This window comes from Palaemon carinicauda, chromosome 7 (assembly GCF_036898095.1).
Source record: "Palaemon carinicauda isolate YSFRI2023 chromosome 7, ASM3689809v2, whole genome shotgun sequence".
In the NCBI taxonomy this organism is placed as follows: domain Eukaryota; kingdom Metazoa; phylum Arthropoda; class Malacostraca; order Decapoda; family Palaemonidae; genus Palaemon; species Palaemon carinicauda.
Genome location: NC_090731.1, coordinates 81,786,135 through 81,807,501, shown reverse-complemented (window position 1 = coordinate 81,807,501; position 21,367 = coordinate 81,786,135). Strand labels below are relative to the sequence as shown.

At 33.7% G+C, this 21,367-nt stretch overlaps 1 protein-coding gene across 1 annotated transcript in view; it reads right to left on the bottom strand.

Annotated features, from left to right (window-relative positions):
• Nucleotides 1-20,449, bottom strand: part of Sulf1 (Extracellular sulfatase Sulf1) — an 893,213-nt gene extending 872,764 nt beyond the window's left edge. The window contains exon 1 of the mRNA XM_068376733.1: nucleotides 20,228-20,449. The gene's annotated coding sequence lies outside the window, so the exon portion shown is untranslated. The remainder of the gene's footprint in view (nucleotides 1-20,227) is intronic.
• Nucleotides 20,450-21,367: the final 918 nt, after the last annotated feature.

Sequence of the window (21,367 nt, the reverse complement as noted above, 5' to 3'; positions counted from 1 at the left end):
TATTTAAAAAATGGCAAGCAAAATTATAGAATAAAAATGGGTTAAAACAGTTACAAAATTGCCAATTATACTAGATAAACACCCTCAAGATGGCAAATAGCTAAAGAATATGAAAACTGGCAGACACAAAATTGGTATGGGAGATAACACTAGACATAGGCTATATGAGAGGTGGGCTGAAATATTTTTGAAATTCCAAATATCAGCAGAGAAATATGAGGATTGGGGGAAACCTTTTGGAAACGGCAAATGAAACTTAAGAAAAATCAAAAGGGGATAAAATATTTTCGGGATACTAAATAACACTACAGAAATATGAAAAGTTGGGTGAAACATTTAAGAGCCAAATATCAGTAGAGTGAGAATTAGGAGAAAACGCTTTTCAAATAGCAAGCATCACCACATAAATAGGAGCAAGTGGGGCAAAATGATTTCAAAATGGCAAATAACACTAAAAGATATAAAAGAATTGGGGTAAAATGTTCTCAGAATGGCAAATAACACTAGAGAAATCTAAAAAAAAAACAGTAAGAATATTCCAAAATAGAAAATAACAGGTAGAAAATAAAAAAAAATGAAAACATGAAGAGTTGGGGGGGGGGGGGAGTTTGATATAACAAATAAAACTAGAGAAATGTTAAAACTGAGGCTAAAAGGTTGTCAAAGTAGAGAATCAAAAGAGCGGAATACGAAAATCGGGAAAAGAACGTTTTCTATAAGGCAAATTAACATAAGAATGATATAGAGCTGAAGCATTACTTAAATGGCAAATAAAATTAGGGAAATATGAAAAGTGCGGGTAAAATTAATTCTTAAAGCCAGATGTTATCTTAGAAAAAAAAAATCCAAGGAAAGCATATGTAGTATGAAGACATGGCATCGGCGAAGATATGCAAAAGGAAAACAGAATCGGAAAAAGAAAAAAAAATCTATATTCAATAAATGATTGATTACAACACCGAATGATGAAAGAAACTCTTCAAAAAGTAATATGCAGAGGAAAACATCGTAATGTAAATAGAGAGTTTTATTCTGATGTAAAATTACACACACGTATATATTATATATATATATATACATATATATATATATATATATATATATATATATATATATATATATATATATATATATATATATATATATATATATATATATATATATATATATTATATTAGTTACGATTTTAAATTTGACCGATAAGAGCAAGGGGAAACAAATATATCGTCACAACTCAATAATCACCAGCAAGTCATGATGTACCATATTACTGTATATCAAAATCTGTGTTTAATATTCATAATAGAATCAACATCTTTTACATTTGCGTTTCAACTTTTTCCTTGGTAAGAAAAACATGAAGCACTATATTTACCCTCTATAAAATAATCAAGTAACTCGAAATCGAAGAGGCGCTTTAGCTGTTATTTAACTATTATTTCAATGCAGTCTATACAGGCTTATGGCCTACATCAGACCCCACAGTGCCACCGCTATAATAGTGTCTGGGTGTTAGGCCTCAGACCTGAATGGTGTGTGCGACCGTCTTCTACTTTATGGGGGTTTGTAACCAGGCTTCCATTGAATATTTATGCCAGGCTCACAGCCTTATCTATAACAAGTCGGCTGCAGTTACACTTTCCTTTTCGACGCTCTGGGTACCGTCGGTCAGTTTTTGTTTCCAGAGGCGGGTGGGTGTTTCGGTCGTGGGAAATCATCGAAATGGTGGTGTATGGCCCTGTGATTTCTGTGGGCCAGCGTGTCTTGAAGTGTCATAGTAGTGTGTCCTACGAAGTCATTACTGAGGAATCTACATATCTCCGAGCATGAAAATTTTTAGACTACATTCGTACATGCTCCTATAGTGACCAGGTGGCGGTACTGTTCATCACTATAGCTAGGGCTTTCTGTACATAGCTCTCAAGGCACACAGTCTAGTCATTTTAGTTGAAAACATCAAAAAAAATAATATAAACAATAACATAACATATTTTTAGACTTTTAATAATACCCTCAACAACATATTAAAAGCCTATAGAAATTTAAGTAAGGGAAAGCCACCTTAAGTGCAACCATCTTAGATTTGCTCTTGAAATCTGTAATATATATATATATATATATATATATATATATATATATATATATATATATATATATATATATATATATATATATATTGCTTAGATCAACTTCAAATATAAAATAGAACGATTTTTTAATAAGAATCCTATAAAGATTTGCACACTTTTTTCTATCATGTTCAATTTATTACAAAACGTTAATAAAAATGGTAGTTAAGTTATGAACATTATGATGATAGGGCATAAAAGTTTGATTTATAAATATATATATATATATATAGATATATATATATATATATATATATATATATATATATATATATATATATATATATATATATATATATATATATATATATATATATTACGGTATTTGTTGCTTTGAAAAAAAAAACTGCCTACACTATTAAAGCACTGCTGTCCTTTCCAACTTATATTACTCCATCAAAAACACCATTATCGAACATTTAAATCTAATTACTCCTAATAAGACAATATGGATGAAAATCAACACTATCATTCTCTAATAGAAATACTGTACATTTCTACCCCATCCTGGGATCGAACTCTCGTCTCTTCAAATAAAAGGCAAGGTTGCTATCAATCAGGCCACCACGATCTTGCCTTTCATTCGAAGAGACGAGAATTCGACCCCGGGATGCGGCAGAATTTTATTTCTATTTGAGCAGAATATCATGTTGATTTTCATCCACACACACACACAAATATATATATACAGTATATATATATATATATATATATATATATATATATATATATATATATATATATATATATATATATAATATCTTCAAATTGCAATAATATATATACTGTATATGTCAATATATACAATATATTTACATAAATATATATATATATATATATATATATATATATATATATATAAAATATATATATATGTAAATATATATATCTTCATATTGTTACAATATATATACTGTATATGTGAATATATATATATTATATATACACATAAAATATTCATATGTATATATATATATATATATATATATATATATATATATATATATATATATATATATATATATATATATGTAAACATACCGGTAACTGTAATCTAACAGGTTGACATGTTTTTTTGTGATGCTCATAAAAGAAACTAGAAGTCAAATCCATAAATATATTTCAGCAAATTCACACATGGAAAATGTGGATTGCCTGAAATATATTGATTACTCTGATTTCCTTAGTTTCCTTTATGAGCCTCTCAAAGAAATACACATACACATTATATGTATATATATATATATATATATATATATATATATATATATATATATATATATATATATAATATATATATATATATATGACCGCTATTGCCAGGCACTTAGATATTGATGTAAAAATCAAGTTATAGTAGAGCGTAAACATATCTAAATGTACAGTATTATAAAATTAATAAGTTTGCGTGTACTGTAATTTATAGGCACACATGAATATCTTAAAGATGCACAAAAGTTTAATTCATGGTGTCTATATAAATGGTAATAACAAGATAATTTAAACACTACAGTCCAAATATTAATTCAATTATTAAAATGATAATACTATTACCATGACAACGTCTGCTTTCTTGAACCCGGAACGCATTCTTTTGATATTAAGTCAAATAGGGAGGGAGGGGGTGAGGGGGGTGACAAGGGCGTTTGTTTGAGCATTGTTGGTTGGTTTGGCAAGAACACGGCCTTGCCAAAATTTCGGGTACTTCAGTCGGTACAAGGTGGAGCTGTGGCGGGCAGGCTCAATGACCCTTATGGTGGTTCAATGCCCAGAAGATTGGGAAAGATGTAGATGGAGTGACCATCTGACCACAGGACACCTCAGAAATTTGTCAAAGATTTCAGAACAAAACTATTAGTCGGAGAAATTGCATAAATGAAAAAGGAAAATATTCCCGTTATGAAAGGATTGCCCGGAGCTTATCTCCAGGAGGCGGCAGAGGCGGTCATTTTAGATCTTGGGATTCCCCAAACTATTTATTAGCTCATTGGGGACTGGATTTTGAATCAGCGGGCCATCGAGTAGAATCTCTGAAAAAATATCAGCTTTCTGGAATTTTTCCCCCATGTTGCTTAAGTAATTTTGCTAATGCTCATGGGGAGAGAGAGAGAGAGAGAGAGAGAGAGAGAGAGAGAGAGAGAGAGAGAGAGAGAGAGAGAGAGAGAGAGAGAGAGAGAGAGAGAGAGAGAGAGAGAGAGAGAGAGCATACTGTGAATAAGGCCGAGTGCAGCCAAGGCCAACGCACCTCCCGCTCGCTACACATGGAACACCTAGTAGGATTAACCAAGACCTTGGGATGACCCCTTATACAGTCATCCTGACCACCTTCTATCGCCTATATAAGGATGCTTTTGGTCCCTTCCAACACCGTATATACCTATATCCATCTCCATTTTCCGACAATAAGGAGAGATGTCTTATGAGAGCGGCAGTGGTTGCGTCAGCTGTGCTTTACGGCGACCTTTCAAGGACGCCCAAAAGTGCATCTTCCTCCCCACTTTCCATCCTATCCCCGTTGTTCCTTCCAGATAATCCGGCATTAGACGCATTCCATTCACGCCCACCAAGGACTTTAACAGCCACTCCGTGTCGTGGCGCATTCCATCCTTTCAAGAAGTACTTATGAAAGTACCTTCATTTGAGTGCTCAGTTAAAGGAATTTCTGCTGCTGCAAAAATGTCATTAGCATAGAATATGTCGATAGGAAAGAAAGGAAAAGTGGTGAAAAGACTTGATTGGGCTTATTATTTTCAACTTTTTATTCACATCATCAAACTCACAATGAGAATATAAATACAAGAATATGATATTCATACAAGAAAGAGGATCCTCAAATGGCCCATTTCATGATAATACCACAAGAGAGTTACATTTAGGAAAAGATAATGATGCAGCATTTATGATACTAGGCCGTTGAGTCAAATTATATATTATGTGCCATATATATTTTTGATACATTAATGTCTGGATTCTCTTAACGACCTCGGGATCAGAGCCCCAGGCGAAATCACTGTACAGTATATATATATACTGTACAGTATATATATATATATATATATATATATATATATATATATATATATATATATATATATATATATATATATATATATATATATATATAATTATATATATATATACATATATATATATATATATATATATATATAGAGAGAGAGAGAGAGAGAGAGAGAGAGAGAGAGAGAGAGAGAGAGAGAGAGAGAGAGAGAGAGAGAGAGAGAGAGAGAGAGAGAGACCCCAGGTCCTGTTACTTTACATACATTTAAACTGAGAACCAGGTAGTGAGTAGATATAATGAAATCATTTCTTCATTGAAGATAAACTCATTACGGGTGAAACCAAATGAATAGAGAGAAAAAATAAGAGGCTTCGAAAAAGACTGTAAAAAAAGTCCCCACAATGCATGCATTCAAGTTTTATGAATCCACATGATACATTACAGTAATATATGAGTGAAAAATTATGAATTTCGATCTTATATGAGTGCCTATGACGCATTTAGGTCATTTATGAATCTGGATGAATCATTTAGGACTTATATTAGGTCACAAATTTGATTAAGGTGCCATATGAGTCCCCAAGAGGCATTTAAGCTCTATACGAGTCTCAAAAAGGAATGTAGTCTCACAAAGAGTCCACAAAATTCATTGAGGTCCTATAGGAGTCTCCACGATGAATTTAGGTCTTATATGAATCAACATGCTGCACCAAGGTTCTACAGTATATGAGTTCTCAAGATGCATTTAGGAGTCCAAATGAGTCTTTAAGGTCTTAATATGAGTCCCCCAGATGTATTTAGGTCCTACATGAGTCTCCGGGTTGCATTTGTCTTTCATGACTCCGCAGTGCATTATGATCTTATATTAGTCCCCACGATGCATTTAGGTCCCATGTGAGACACCAAGATCCTGCCAAAGTGCAAAATAAGAAATTACAAAACAATAAACAGAGGAACAATACAGATAAAAGGTTATCCCTTTACTAATTTAATTACACTGGTTGCCTCTTAAAGCGAGAATAGTTTAAGGTATGTGCAATAAGCCAATAACCCATCAAGTTATCAAAATATTTAAGAGAATTGCCTTACAAGTGCAACCAAAAAACTGTGCAGACGCAAGAATAGTTACAGATGATTCCAAATTATTTGAGTCAAGATGTGTGTACTGTAGGTTCTAGAACTTTCAAACATGCAGCACCAAAACTATACAATAAGCTCCCACCAGACATAAGAAAGACTGGAGATATTAAGGCTTCCTAGATAAAACTGAAGACTTGTTTTCTAAGTTCTTCAATAAAGTGGATTTGACCATTCTAACTCTCAAATTTACGAACGTCGAGGTATACCCAAGGACTAAAGAACACGTTGCCATATTTCCGACTCCGCACCCTACTCAATTCTTGAAGCAATCTCCTTTGGGAATCGACAGTAAATATCTTACCTTAGTTCATTTTTTTCATGTCATATTGCCTTTTACTATGAAAATTTTATTATTTTTGTTGGCAGATCAACATGCTCTCTATGTTTTATTATTATTATCATTTTATGCTTTTAACGTTTTTTTACTGATACAATAACTACTTGGTTTCTTGTTATTTTCTTTACTTTATCTTATATCCTTCCTTTATCTATGATGATGAGGAGGATAATGATAATAACAATAATAGTGGAGAATGCAAATAATTTCAAACACTTTTGAAATGATTTAGGTACTATTGTAACAGATATTATATAGGCTAATCTGATCTAAGAAGATTTTTCATCAGATGACTCAATACTTCCTATTAATGAATTACTATATTTATCGATAACCGCATCTTGCCTTACATTGTCCTCCCGTAGGTTTTCGGGAGTATTTTACGGCATTAAGACAATATTTTTTTGTCACCAAACGCAGTACTTCTTTTAAAAGTACCCTTGAATCTCCTAATTAAAGGAAAAAGTTACATAGATCTTCACTTGTGCGATCACGTATGCCTTATCTATATTTCGGGAGTATTATTTGACCCTTTCTAAAAGTTGGCAGTTTAATATATTAGTCTCTTGGTCGCCTTTTCTAGCCATTGCTTTATTTGTGCCATGTTGTTTGATGCTGTGGGAGATTAATCTAATCTTAGTGAATCATAAAGTGCATTATCCATTACAATTATGGAACATGGTGATATATTTGGTAGAAAATGCTTACAGAAACAATATTCAAACAAAACTCTTCATTCTGGCTGACAAATAGTTGATGATTCCTGTATCTCCAATCTCTCTCTCTCTCTCTCTCTCTCTCTCTCTCTCTCTCTCTCTCTCTCTCTCTCTCTCTCTCTCTCTCTCTCTCCATCTGGGTGTGGAACTCAAGCTACTTATCTTCGCTGGTGGTTTCTATCAGTACCTGCCAGCAGGGAATAATTCCTGACGAAAGCCGATTAATTAATGACCATCGCTGACCTAAATAACTATATCGGAAAAGTGGCAACGTATGTGCCACGTTTCTTTACAGTACCACTGAATAATGATACAGAACTATAACAATTAAAAACTGAGTTTTATACCATTAACGTTTTACATCTTAAGTAATTGTATTCATTATAACTATCAAATGACATCCTGTTCTCTCTATTTTCGAGGTACAAAGTCGGAAATATAGCAACGTGTGTTTTTGTCCAGAAGTACACTCGACTTTGTAGTTCTTGTAGGTCCTGTAGGGAACAGGTTGTCCCTGTGAGGTAGGATCAGGAAAACAGCAGTTGAATCGGTGGAACTTCAGAAGTTAATTTTTTTTTTCGTTTCTATTGAATGTTGATATTGATACTAAAATATCCTACTTTTTCATTCATTACTTATAAATAGTTTATTTTTTATTCTCCTATTTCCTTTTCCTACTGGGCTACTTTCCTTGCTGGCGTTATTGGGCTTGTAATAATAATAATAAAAATATCAATAATAATAATAATAATAAAAATATCAATAATAATAATAATAATAATAATAATAATAATAATGATACATCCATTGTCAACTGCAACATCAGAAATTCAACTTATAATCTATAACTTGCTGTTTTACACCTTGAGTAGTCAAAGGCTTTTAGCGTAGTTAATATCCAGTTTGGTCTTGAAATCTGAGATAAAATTGGATTCCCAGTGTTGCTTATCACCTTGGTTAATATCTTATAAAAAAAAAAAATTAAAAGTAGTATTTGTAGTGTGCATATGGTGTCGTGATCTCATATATCTCGTTAAAATTTGTATTACAAATATCCAATAATGCACCTGTTCAGGACCCTGTGGTCTTGAACCCTCCCTCACTGGGTGAGGCACATCTTAAAACCAACCAACTGGCTTTCAAGAGAGACAAAATTAATAGGTCTACGTCTTCTAAATATTATAAGAGCACTTGCGTGCAAGGTTATGCTGACGACTGACCCAGTTATGTTGGTAGCCGCAAACATATTGCTGTTTTGAAGTTGAAAGAATATTAACGGAATTTGAAATAGCAACTAAGACTGAATTAAATAGAGAAAATAATTACAATAGGTCGTTGAACACTGGAGAAGGAAACTGGCCTTTGCTGTGGTTAAATACCGTGGAATTTATGAATGAAAATTTATCAACATAACTATGTTAGGTAAATGCAAGAACAAAAATTAAGTGGCGCTACAAATTGAAAAAGGCTATTTTGATTAACTGGATCACGGATCATTTCTTACAGCTAACAAAGAAAGATTAACAAAAATAAACACCTGTAATTTCAGATGTCTTTGGAGAGGCAGGTAATAACCAATTAGCAGAATCACTTACTTTATGTCTACCACGGAATATAGGTGGTTGCGAATAATAAATGTCTTTTATAGATCTGCATCTATATCAACCTACACTTTATTGAAAGACTTTTTCAATAAGATAATGTTGTTTAATTGTTACTGTATAAGCAAGTTAAGGTATTTAATGAATGCTAATTATCCTCAAAATGTGTTCCATACTACTTCGGAGTTTTATTATCCAAGAATAAATCTTATTAAGAAGATGGACAACTCAACAGATTCCCTTACGTGAACAGTAAAGACATTTTCATGCAGATCGATTCAGTTTCCAAGGCTTAAGGTTGAAGAAAATGATAACCTTTTCCATTGGACAAATAGCCTACATGGGAAAATAGAGTGGTCTAACTGGAAGAGAAATTTTGTATAGGCTAATTGTGTAAAACTGACGGCAGTCGGCGCGTTTAAGTTTAATATAAATAACCAGCCACGACAAAAAGTTAGTACTTCAGTCAGCCGCAATGAAAAAAAAAAAGTAGCAGCATCGTTTCTATACTGGAAAGGACTTCCCAATAAGGTCAGTTTCTAGATGCCCCAGATTATTGACGTCATAAGTTTATTATCATTACTATTATTATTGTTATTATTTATTAATTATTAAGACTTATTGATATCAATTATCATTATTATTATTAAAAAGGTGAGATTAACCAGCCAAAAGAGTCAAGCTAGACTAACAGAGCTAGCTCGAATTAACTCGACAGGGAAAAATATATCTCAAATTTATTGGACAAGAAATACAAATTTAGTAAACAAATTGAGATGAAATTCTACGATCAATAGAAATTTAAATATCACCTATCAAATATTTTCTTAAAAATGTCAAAGTATCAAGAGAAAACGTCAGAATCAGAGAAAAAATCAAACAACTTTCCAGAACAAAACAAATATCTTTTGTCATTTGAAACCTTTACAATCCCTCCCAACCCCCACAAAAGAATATATTTTATGCTTAAAATAGTGGCCCACTCCCTGCAACTGGACACTGTCTCATGATGTGCGAACATCAAAAATCCAAGGGCCAATCTCGTATGAAAATAAGCAACCTTGTTAAAATCATGAATCTCACTTCCTGTATGAAAGCAATGCATCTGCATTTTTACTTTCATTGCGAATCCGACAATGTCAATAGACGAGAATACGAATTCCAATCATGAAGTTTCACTTTTTCTTTCATATCTTGATATCAGACATTCTGTTTGAATATATTCAAGAGATTTTAATTTACAAACGCAAGGTTGCATGTGTTACATGTAGATAAAAGAGAAACGCTTGTAACAGATGTGAATATACTGTACACCTCATATGAAGATATTTGAAACTTATTTCAAAATATTTTCAATTATTTTTCTAATATTGATAAAACTTAACATTAGATGTCCCACATAGAAATACTAGTCTCGGGCTATCTGGATGCTATTTTGATAGAGATGTGATGTCATATTCAAGTTAATCAAATTTCTCACTAGATAAAATCTAAACATTCTTATAAAAAAATATATTATGAAAAATTCTATGAAAAGGTCCGTTATTTTTCACAAACAGAAAAAAATTGCAATAGGTGTTTCACATACTAATTTCTGGTTAATTTGTAACTGCTTTCATACTGGTTTAGGCTACGCAATGATATTTGTAAACAATATAAAATGGAAATGATAATTGTATTCATTACTCGAGACTTTATACGGAGCAAACTTTGTAAAACCTCATATAATCGATAATGAAAACGGTAAAGATGCAAATTTGGTTCAATAAAAGATGAAAAAAAGAACTTTAGGAAACACGTGTCACAGGATGGACACCTGGAGAGCGAGTGCTCATCAGTCCAGCACCATCTTTCGTGGACAAAGTCTGACTGCGTTTCCTACAAGTTGCATTCAGCAAGCTATCTCCTAAAGTATACCTATTTTTCTTATTTTGTATTTTTTTGCACTATAATTCATAGTCACCAGTGTAAGGGTTCAAACATTGATGAGGAAACTTGCCAAAGTAGCTCCTTTGATAACGTTCGTTTTATGGCTATCATCAGTAAGACCGGCAAATTCGACCTCCTGCGCATAAAATCATGAGAAACAGACGTGTTCACCGTCGCCTACCTAACCCCCTACCTCTGTCGAGAAAGGAGGGCGCATGCAAGGAAGGGTAAATGATGATGCATAGAGTCGCCAGCTTAGGACACCTGGATAAACAAGGGTAGGCGATAGGGGTGAAGAACCAGGAGGGTGCAATAAAACACCTGGTTGGTATTTAGTGGGAGGCGCCGTGCACTTCTGCAGGAAATGCCAAATGAGACGTCACGACTGTTAAGAGGGCTGCAATCAATTGACTAAGTACAGTACAGCAACTGATAAAACACGTCATCCACATCTTATATATCTGTTTAACCAAATATATATAATTTAACAGTGAGAGAGAGAGAGAGAGAGAGAGAGAGAGAGAGAGAGAGAGAGAGAGAGAGAGAGAGATACACCATTCATCTAATCGCTAACCTCTAAAGGAAACAAACCTGGAAGTAATTAGTTGCTTTACTAGTGGTGGAATTAAGTGGGTGAAAATGAATGTCATGACTTGCTTAGGGCAATACCTCTACGATAATTAAGTAATGACTTACGCAAAATAAAAATAAAATGCGCTCGGCCTTATGGATAGCGATTTCCTTGCCAAAGCTTCTTTTTTATTTCTTTTGATATTCTTATTTCCGGAAAATTTACAGCTTTTGGTCTACATCATTTTATTACAATAGTAATAACAAGGTACTAGAAAACGCTGTGAAAAAAAAAAAAAAAAAAACATATGAGTAAATACGACAAAGCACACGATAAACAGGTGAAACTAATTTGGAATTACAGTAAAGGTCAGAATAAAATCTACACATACACGTGGGTGATTATTTGAATAAATGGGCTTACAGTAAAACACAGGAGGGTCAAACTAACCTTGTTATCAAGATGAGCAATGAGGATGTACTGAACATTAATAATGGTCATCGATATATGTACATAGAGACATTCTAACAAGAATAGTGCAATTGAATGCCAATAGGATACATGCCAGAAAAGGTGCTATTATTGACAACAGGCTAAGTTGACTGGTATGATAATAAAAAAACAAGACTATAGTGGAATAGTAAAACAGCGAAAAAGGGGCCTATTAAATAGATTAATACAAGGTTGTGGTTTTGTTAATCGCAAGGTAAAATTAGAGCAAAAATGCTTAAGACCTTAATGGGTAGCAAATAAAAACTATTAAAACATAAAACTTCTTAGTGAAATGGAACAAGAACTTGGAAAATTAAAACCTGGCACTAAGAAGCATGAAGCAATATGGCACAAATGTTTATCAAGAGTCTGAGACCACTGACAAGGAAACATTTGTATGTAGGAAACCGAAAAACACACGCTACGTAAAGCTGCAAAAGCTATTACGCAACATGCTATGAATTTCTTTACGAAATGTTCCAACCACATAATTTACAAAATTTACATTCGATTAACTTTGAGTAGGACATAAATATTTATAACATGATTGGGACACGAGAATAATACGTACGCGACAAGGGGTCAATAAAACGAAGACTATTCAAAAAGTTTTCAGAAGATTTTAAGGGATGAGTAAAATAGATGACTAATTTCAAGTGATGCAGGTACACGTAGGACGTAAAATCAAAGAGAGGAACAGTGAATGGAGTATTATTCAGGGGGAAACTGGCGCTATGTTCAGGTAGCGTCAGTGAAAACTAATAAACCAAATTGCTGCCCGAAAAGGTTCTCATAAAAGAAATGCTTAAAGAAATAAAAAAGAAAAAATCAATATAAGCGTTGTTTCGCTTATGCTTAACTCGACCAACTTTTTGGTCAGTAAAGCAACAGCATCCTTGGGTAAATGTAGTGTCTCGGTATCCAACATGCCCTATACATTATGAAACACACTGACACATCATAAGAAGTTATTATTTGGATAATATATACTTGTTTTTCTGAACATGCATAGAATCACAGAAAAAAATTACATATTTCACGTACATTGGAATGCAGTGTCACCAAATATGAAAGCTACTCTGTTAGAAACATTCCGATCATTCTATTAAGGAATCTTAGTTTTTCCAAAAAAAAAAAAAAAAAAAAAAAAAAAAAAAAAAAAAAAAAAAAAAACTTTTTTACTGATCATGTTACCTACGATAAATTTGCAATTCAGGAACAATTGAAAAATGATGATGGAAAAGACCACAAAAACAAGTAGCGCAACATGCAGAATCATGCCACAACCAAATATGAGGAGCATAATCAGAAATAATGACTGCTAACACAGAGGAGCATTTACATTCTCTCTCTCTCAACTCTGATGTGGTCTTCTTCGAGTGCATATAACGAAGTTACTGATCAACAAATCGCAGTTATTTCCTGGATTCTAACAGGAATTTCATCACAATATAGGACTAAGTAAAAGATCTAGGAGACATCCTTTCCGCAAGCATAATGTCTTCCCATATTGAGAGAAGCAGAGCAAATTGTTATAAGCAGAGCAAACTGTTATAAGCAGTACGTATGGCTGCTGAGACCATTCTAAAAACTAAGATATTACCACCCATTACACATGGGAGTCGTTGATATGATCAGTTAAAGACTATTCCTCAACAGTATCGTCCCACGACCACTATGGCCAAACAAAATGAAGAAGACGTACTTCGAAATTTCACCAAAAAAGTGACTTTCCCCAAGTAGGCCTATGATAAGAAAAGAAGATAAAACTAAATACCATTCAGCGTACGGATGAATGATATGAAATTCCGTCTGCAAAATCTAGAGGGTTCGGCTTGGCTCCAAATCTTCCAACTCACTAAAATTAGAAAATTTTCCTTCAATTCAACGGCAGCCCTAAAACTGGTGTCAGGTGGTGTTTTCTTCAGCCTACTCTGCATCATCCCTTGCTCTCATGTCCTCTATTTTACGGAGCTGTCTACCTTAATGTATCTCAACCAACCACCAGGAATCAGCCCTTCAACACATTAAGTGTAAGCTGGACAAGTTCCTAGATATCCTACCAGATGTGCCTATTTGTAATGTCTCTGGCTATTTCAGCAACCCTAATACAGAGCACATTCTTAACTCGATCTGACAGTTTGTATTCAACTCCTATCTCAGATCTAACACTAAGAATGCAGTAATAGTATTATAAAAGCACATAACAGAGAGGACCTCTTAAGAGTTAATCCACAATCCCCAGAGAAATAAAAAACTTCACACAATCTATCCAATTTAATGTAAACGGTTACAACATTAACAAAATACAAAGTCTTAAGAATCCCTCTGTGCGATTCTAGAATATTTTGCCGAAGATTCTCATAAGTCTGACCCTTCTTTGCTTTCAGATCTTCCTTGACTGGGTATGCATTTAATTCTAATAATCTTGCCTCCTCCATCATAAGGCTCCATGCTACATAGCATTCTCGAAGTTTTATTCCAACTGTGACCAGGCAATGGAATTATCTAGATCTGGTGGTTGAACCGGTAGAACTTCAAATGTTCAAACTTGTTACAAATGCTTCTCTGTTCAACAGGTTTACATAAATTTAATTTCATAGTCTACACATGACTGATCTATTTAACTTTGTTAATGATCTCAATATACTCTATATATTTTCTTTTCTTATTCTTATACATAGTTATTCATTACTTCTATAATTCCTTTCCACACTGGGCTACTATCCCTGTTGAAGCCCTTAGACTGGTAACATTCTGCTTTTCCAATTAGGGTTGTAGCTTGGCTAATAATAATAATAATAATAACAACAACAGCATACGAATTTAGAGACGATATCGGATTTATGATTACCGTTCGTATTTGAACCTTTCGATGATTAGACTTGACCATAGCAATGTCTTACAAGGTAATGTATAAAAAATATGCAAAAAACCTGCAGCTTTTAAAATGGATAAAAAACTTATTTAATAAAATGAACAGCTAAATTAAGCTCGCCGATAATCACAGGGCCTCCTAGTGTATGTTCAAGACGTTGGGGATTATAACAGAGAGGTTTTACAGAATCAATTTTTGTCGGGGTTTTTGGCGAATGCAATTCGTTTCATCAAGACCGTGGTGTGGTGGCCCATGGAAACGTTCCTGCCTGGCGATCACCAGACTGGGGTTCGAGTTCCGCTCAAGCTCGATAGTTTCTTGTTGTGTTTCAACTTCACCAATCTTGTAAGCTGAGGATGAGGGGGGGGGGTTTGGGGAGCCTATAGGTCTACATGCTGAGTCATCAGCAGCCATTGCCTGGCCCTCTCTGGTCCTAACTTGGGTGGAGAGGAGACTTGGGCGCTGATCATATGTCTGTATATGGCCATTGTCCTGTTAGCTAGGGTGTTGTCACTGTCCCTTGCCTCTGCCATTCATGAGCGGCCTTAAAACGAGTAGATATCTTAATGTGAAATAAACTTTACTATCAGTTACTATTTTGGATTAAGTAAGGTCCTGACACGAGCAATCGTTTCTTTAGCAGCCCGTCTGGGATCTGAGTTGGGGTCATGTCCGGTTGTGAGAAAAGGAAAACCTTTCAACAAAACTGCATATACCGTTTGCCCACAGGCCTCAGGTGAAGGTCATCACGGCTAAAATCTCTCTCTCTCTCTCTCTCTCTCTCTCTCTCTCTCTCTCTCTCTCTCTCTCTCTCTCTCTCTCTCTCACACACACATACACAACATACACGCACACACACACATATATATATATATATATATATATATATATATATATATATATATATATATATATGTGTGTGTGTGTATATATATATATATGTGTGTATATATATATATATATATATATATATATATATATATATATATATATATATATATATATATATATATATATATATCCCTATACATATTTGGTTAATATATATCTTAATTACAAGCGAAACTGGATTTCGCCATAAGAAATGGACGAGTGCTGTCTAGTTTTTTTTCTCTCTCTCTCTCTCTCTCTCTCTCTCTCTCTCTCTCTCTCTCTCTCTCTCTCTCTCTCTCTCTCTCTCTCTCTCTCTCTTTCTGCATGTTTATCGGGACTGGGGCATTTGATTAAAATGTGAAGTCTATTTCTCACTCGATGTACATTGTTTATTTTTGAGATATTGACTAGGAGTTACTGTGCATGCGTAATAGAATCAAACTTTACGCACAAAAATATCTATTGTAAGTTTACAAACCTCCGAGAACAAATACTAACATTCTTTTCGAAGAATTCAATATACTCATTGAGATTATCATCATAGAAAAAATGGAAATAGTTATTTGTCGAGACTCCAATCTTTGGATATATGGTACATCAAATGATGATGCTTATGCTTTAGGGAGTTATTGGAATCATATCAAATGGTAAAAAATGTTGACTTTGCAACTACTCTGACTGGGTATACGGTTTACCTAGTTTTAAGCGATGGAAGGAATAATATCGTATCTGATATAATGTGGAAGAGTAGTGCACTATCTCTCCAGTGTACAAACTTATTACTTTTAGGTTACTTTTACAGAAACACGAAGTGGTGTAGAAAATAAGCTTTAGCCATGAATCAAACTTCTCTCCTTTTGTATTTATTGAAGAAACAAAGAAAACAAAATGTGCGATCGATCCGATGCTAATATCCGAAGTAGTTGGAGGAAGAAACTTTTCTAGACTTGCCGACATAATTTCATGAATAGTAGATAAAAGCATCCTTGAGTGCAGCTCCCTAAATCTGAGAAAATGACTACAATTACACCTGTACTGAAAAGTGCTACACATTACCGCCAGAGTTATTGGATCCTTTGTCTGGCCAGATAGTACTACATAGGATCCTTCTCTTTGGTTACGGCTCTTTTCATTTTGCCTACAAATACACCGAATAGTCTGGCCTATTAATTACATATTCTCCTCTGTCCTCATACACCTTACAACACCTCGGTAAAGGTAGAAGAGACTCTTTAGCTGTGGTAAACAACTCTTCTTGGAGAAGAACACTTCAAAATCAAACCATTGTTCTCTAGTCCTGGAAAGTGTCATAGCCTCTGTCTTAGGGTAGATTATCTTGCTTGAGGGTACACTCGTGCACAAACTTCTATTTTATCCATCTTCCTCTTGCTTTTTTAAGTTTTTATAGTTCATATATTAAATATTTATTTAAATGTTGAGACTGTTTTTCATGATATCTTATTTTAATTGTTAAATACTTCCAGTGTAATTTATTTATTTTTCATGATATCTTATTTTAATTGTTAAATACTTCGTGTAATTTATTTATTTCCTTTCTTCACTGTGTTACTTTCCTTGTAGGAGCCCTTGTGCTTATAGCATTCTGTTTTTCCAACTAGGGTTGTAGCTTACAGTAGCAAGTAATAATAATTTCATAAAGACATATTTCTAAGCAATACTTGATTTCAAAATGGCTATATGTAATTCTTGAACAATTAATTATTACTTAAAAGAAATAGAATCTTTGCCAGACAATCAGTCTGCTTACAGAAAATTATACTCTACGGAGACGGCTATTTCTTCCGTTGTAAATGATATGCTAGAAATGATGGAAGAAAACAAATATGGTATTCTGATACAGTTGATCTTGGTGCTGCTTTTGATACAGTTGTGCGTGGACTGCTACTAAATGAAGATCAAGCCTTTGAATACCTAAAAGACTACTTATTTTACAAAAAATACTGTGTGCAAATTGGAAAGTCTTATTTATTATATGAACCATTAAACAGAGGGGTATCCAAGGGGAGTGTACTGGGCCCGATCTTATTCTGCTTCTACTGTATACTATCGGTCTATCAAAAGTGAAGTTAAAACTTACCACAGACGATGCACAATTTCACTTCTCTATTATTATTTGCTAAGCTACAACCCTAGCTGGAAAAGCAGAATGCTATAATCCCAGGGTCCCTAACAGGGAAAATAGCCCAGTGAGGATAAGAAATAAGGAAAAACAAAATATTTTAAGAACAGTAACATAAAAAAAAATATTTCCAATATAAACGATAAAAACTTAACGAAACAAGAGGTAACTGGATGAACATTCTGTAAAGAAACTTGTGATAAACTGTGTTATTACCAGGATTAATTAATCAACTCCATCTACAATCTATTGAAAGTGTAACTTAAATTACAAAACATAATAAACCGAAGAGCAAGGCTGATAAAAGGTGTCCTACCCGCCAAATGATCACTCATATATTAATTAAATTACACCGGCCGTCTATTAAAGCAAGAATTGAGTTTGAAATATGTGCAATAACCCATCAAAACCAGACGTCCAAAATATCTAAGCGAATTACTGCATAACGTGCAGTCAGCAAATCGTGTCGACAAGAGGATAATTACATGCAGATTCAAATTATTGGAACCAAGTTATAATATTATGTCTACTGAAGGTTCTAGAGCTTTTAAATATGCTGCCCCAAGACTATACAACAAGCTACCACTAGACATCCGAAAAACTAAAGATATTAAGTCTATCAAGAAAAAATTGAAGACTTTCTTGTTTTCTAAGTGTTTCGATAATGGATTTGACAATAAATACTATGTTGTGTGATACGTTAACCACCTAATGTATACGATAATGCGATGATGTTAGCCCTTATATGTAAATATACATAACATTTTGGTTTCTTTACTCGTTTTCCTGGTCTACTATCTATATTCTACTCATTTATTTGTCACTTTGGCGGTTATAATTCATGTGTGTGTGTAAATTTATCATTTTGATATCTTAATAATTTTCTTGTGATACTTTTAAAATTTTTAGTTATCAATAATAATAAAAATAACAAAGTGTACAAGACGTCTGTTTTCGTGTAACTAGCCTAGAAGGTTTGCAAGGTACAGAATTCCCAGTGCGCCAAGAGATATCTTATAATCTCTCAATTTGATGTAGGCGATTTTATACTATCGGTATTTAGGAAATCATCCCTAACATCTCGTGGAGGGACTAACAAAGTGTGTTGTAATACCACACAATCACACGGTTCGCGAAGAGGAATGTTCGTGGGTATTTTTTTTTTTCTTTTTCTTTAAATGGAGAACCTACTAAGCCAATGGTCCTTCTTATGTCTGATTGGCCGAAGAGGACACATAGCACGTTAATGTCACTAGAATTGACTTTAACAGATACCGATCGACCAAAATTCTAAACAAATGTTAAATGCAAATTTTCCTCTTCCAAAAACATTTCATTTGTTGTCAAAATAACTTCTAAGACATTTCCATGAAGGTTTTATCTAAACCAAAATGTAATTGCACAACCGAGTACATTTCTTACCAGAGCCAGGAAAAAAAAAAATAGTTAGAAATCAGAATTGCGGATGCACTGGTGTTTCTCAAAGACATATTACTGGCACTGGGAAACCTGTGTCTTCTGTTTGAACACGGTTTTAAATTTGATTCCTACCAAAAGCTACCAAAGACCACGACTTGCCAATCAGTATTTCTAGCCTTCTCCGAGTAAGATGTCCTTCATTTACAAAACTTGTCTTGAGACGTCCTTCTTGACCAACAATTTGTCAATAGATCATTTATGATCTATTAATTTTGCCCATGTATTCCAATTAGACAAATAAAGATGAGGTATTTTTATTCGGAAAGTATTTAGTGGAACCAGGTGTGCGTGTACAGAGGTATCCTACAGTGCAAAACCCAACAAAAACTTTCTGAATGGTTTCACCAGAGAAGGGAAGGGAAGGCTCGCCCCAGCCTCTCCCGTTTTCTATAATAATAATATGATGGAATGCATTCACGTCGACTACTTTTATTTTGTTTTTGTTCACAACATAAGAAGAATACTTGTTCTCAAAACATTACGCATAAAGAAAGGGAGAATGAAATTGTTTATCTTCAAATAAAACTGGCGGAGATCGAAACTACTACAAAATGATATGCCAAAACATCCAACGGTAGCCAAGATTCATTTAGCTTACGGATGCTTAAAAGTATACTCAAATATAACGATATAATTAGTAACATAGCCACAAATTTCTTTAATGAATGGGCCATTTATATATATATATATATATATATATATATATATATATATATATATATATATATATATATATATATATATATATATATATATATGTGGGTGTATGAGAGAGAAGAGAGATTTCATATTAAAGAAAATATGTATATTTTAGACAATGATTCATTAACAACATAAGAGTTATCATAACACAATATTGGTAAAGCAGCGAAACCAAACATAAGTGAAAAGTCTGTGGGGAAACAGAAAAGACAAATACTAACCTTAAAAGTTGAATAGAGAATTTACGTCTGTGTCACTTTCTTGAAAACTTTCCTTTCAGTAGGTCACAAACAATGAATGCACTTTAAAACTCACTGATACACTGGTGACTTGATTCAATACACTTTACCAATAAAAACGAGCCCACCAATGATACGAATGAAATATTCACTCGATTTCAAAAGGAAAGGAGACTTTAACACTTCTTCACTCTGTGACTACAATACACTGAATGGAAAAGTTGCTTTGGGGCATTACTGCCGCGAAGCGTTTGGAAAAACTGTCGTACTGCAGTTAGTATATTTATCAGGAACTAGTTATCATTTCTTTCATAGTGTACCTCCCATACTACCTTTCTTTCAATCCCACATGGATACTTTTTTTCAAATATCTCGACTTATTCAAAACAGACATAGCAACAGATTCATCGTACGTTTGGCAAGATGTAAGTCATCCATAGGCGCTAATCTGAGTTGTGGAGGTATCTTTCTTTCTTTCTTTCCCCTTTGAACATAGGGTGCTAAACTAGATATAATAAAAACTCCTTTAGATTCGCATTATCTCCTTCGATATCAACTTCTCATTATCTGAGATGCTTTAGCATTCTAATTTTAGTACTATAACGAATGGAATGGCATGGGAGGTTTCGCCTTGAATTTTGTTAAAAAACAGTGAACTCCCGTTTTTTCATCATTATTAATACTAATTCATCTGCAATCATAGTTGGAATAGTATACTGCTACAAGCACAAGGGTCCCAACAGGAAAAGCTGTCCAGCCAGAAAATAAATGGACAAGTGAGAAGTAAACAAAAGACTCATATATATATATATATATATATATATATATATATATATATATATATATATATATATATATATATATATATATATATATATATATATACACGCACACACACGTGTGTGTGTCATAATTGTCATCATCATTTGTTACTGGTCCACTGCAGGACAAAGAGGCTCAGACATATCCTTCCACATGTGTCTGTTTCTGGTATTTCTACTTTACACCTACACGCAAATTTTCTTAACTTCCTTCCCTTGCTTCGTTTACAATCTTTAGGAACGCATTCTGTTATATATTTGTCTTGTCCATCTAATATCTGACATCCTCATAATATGTACT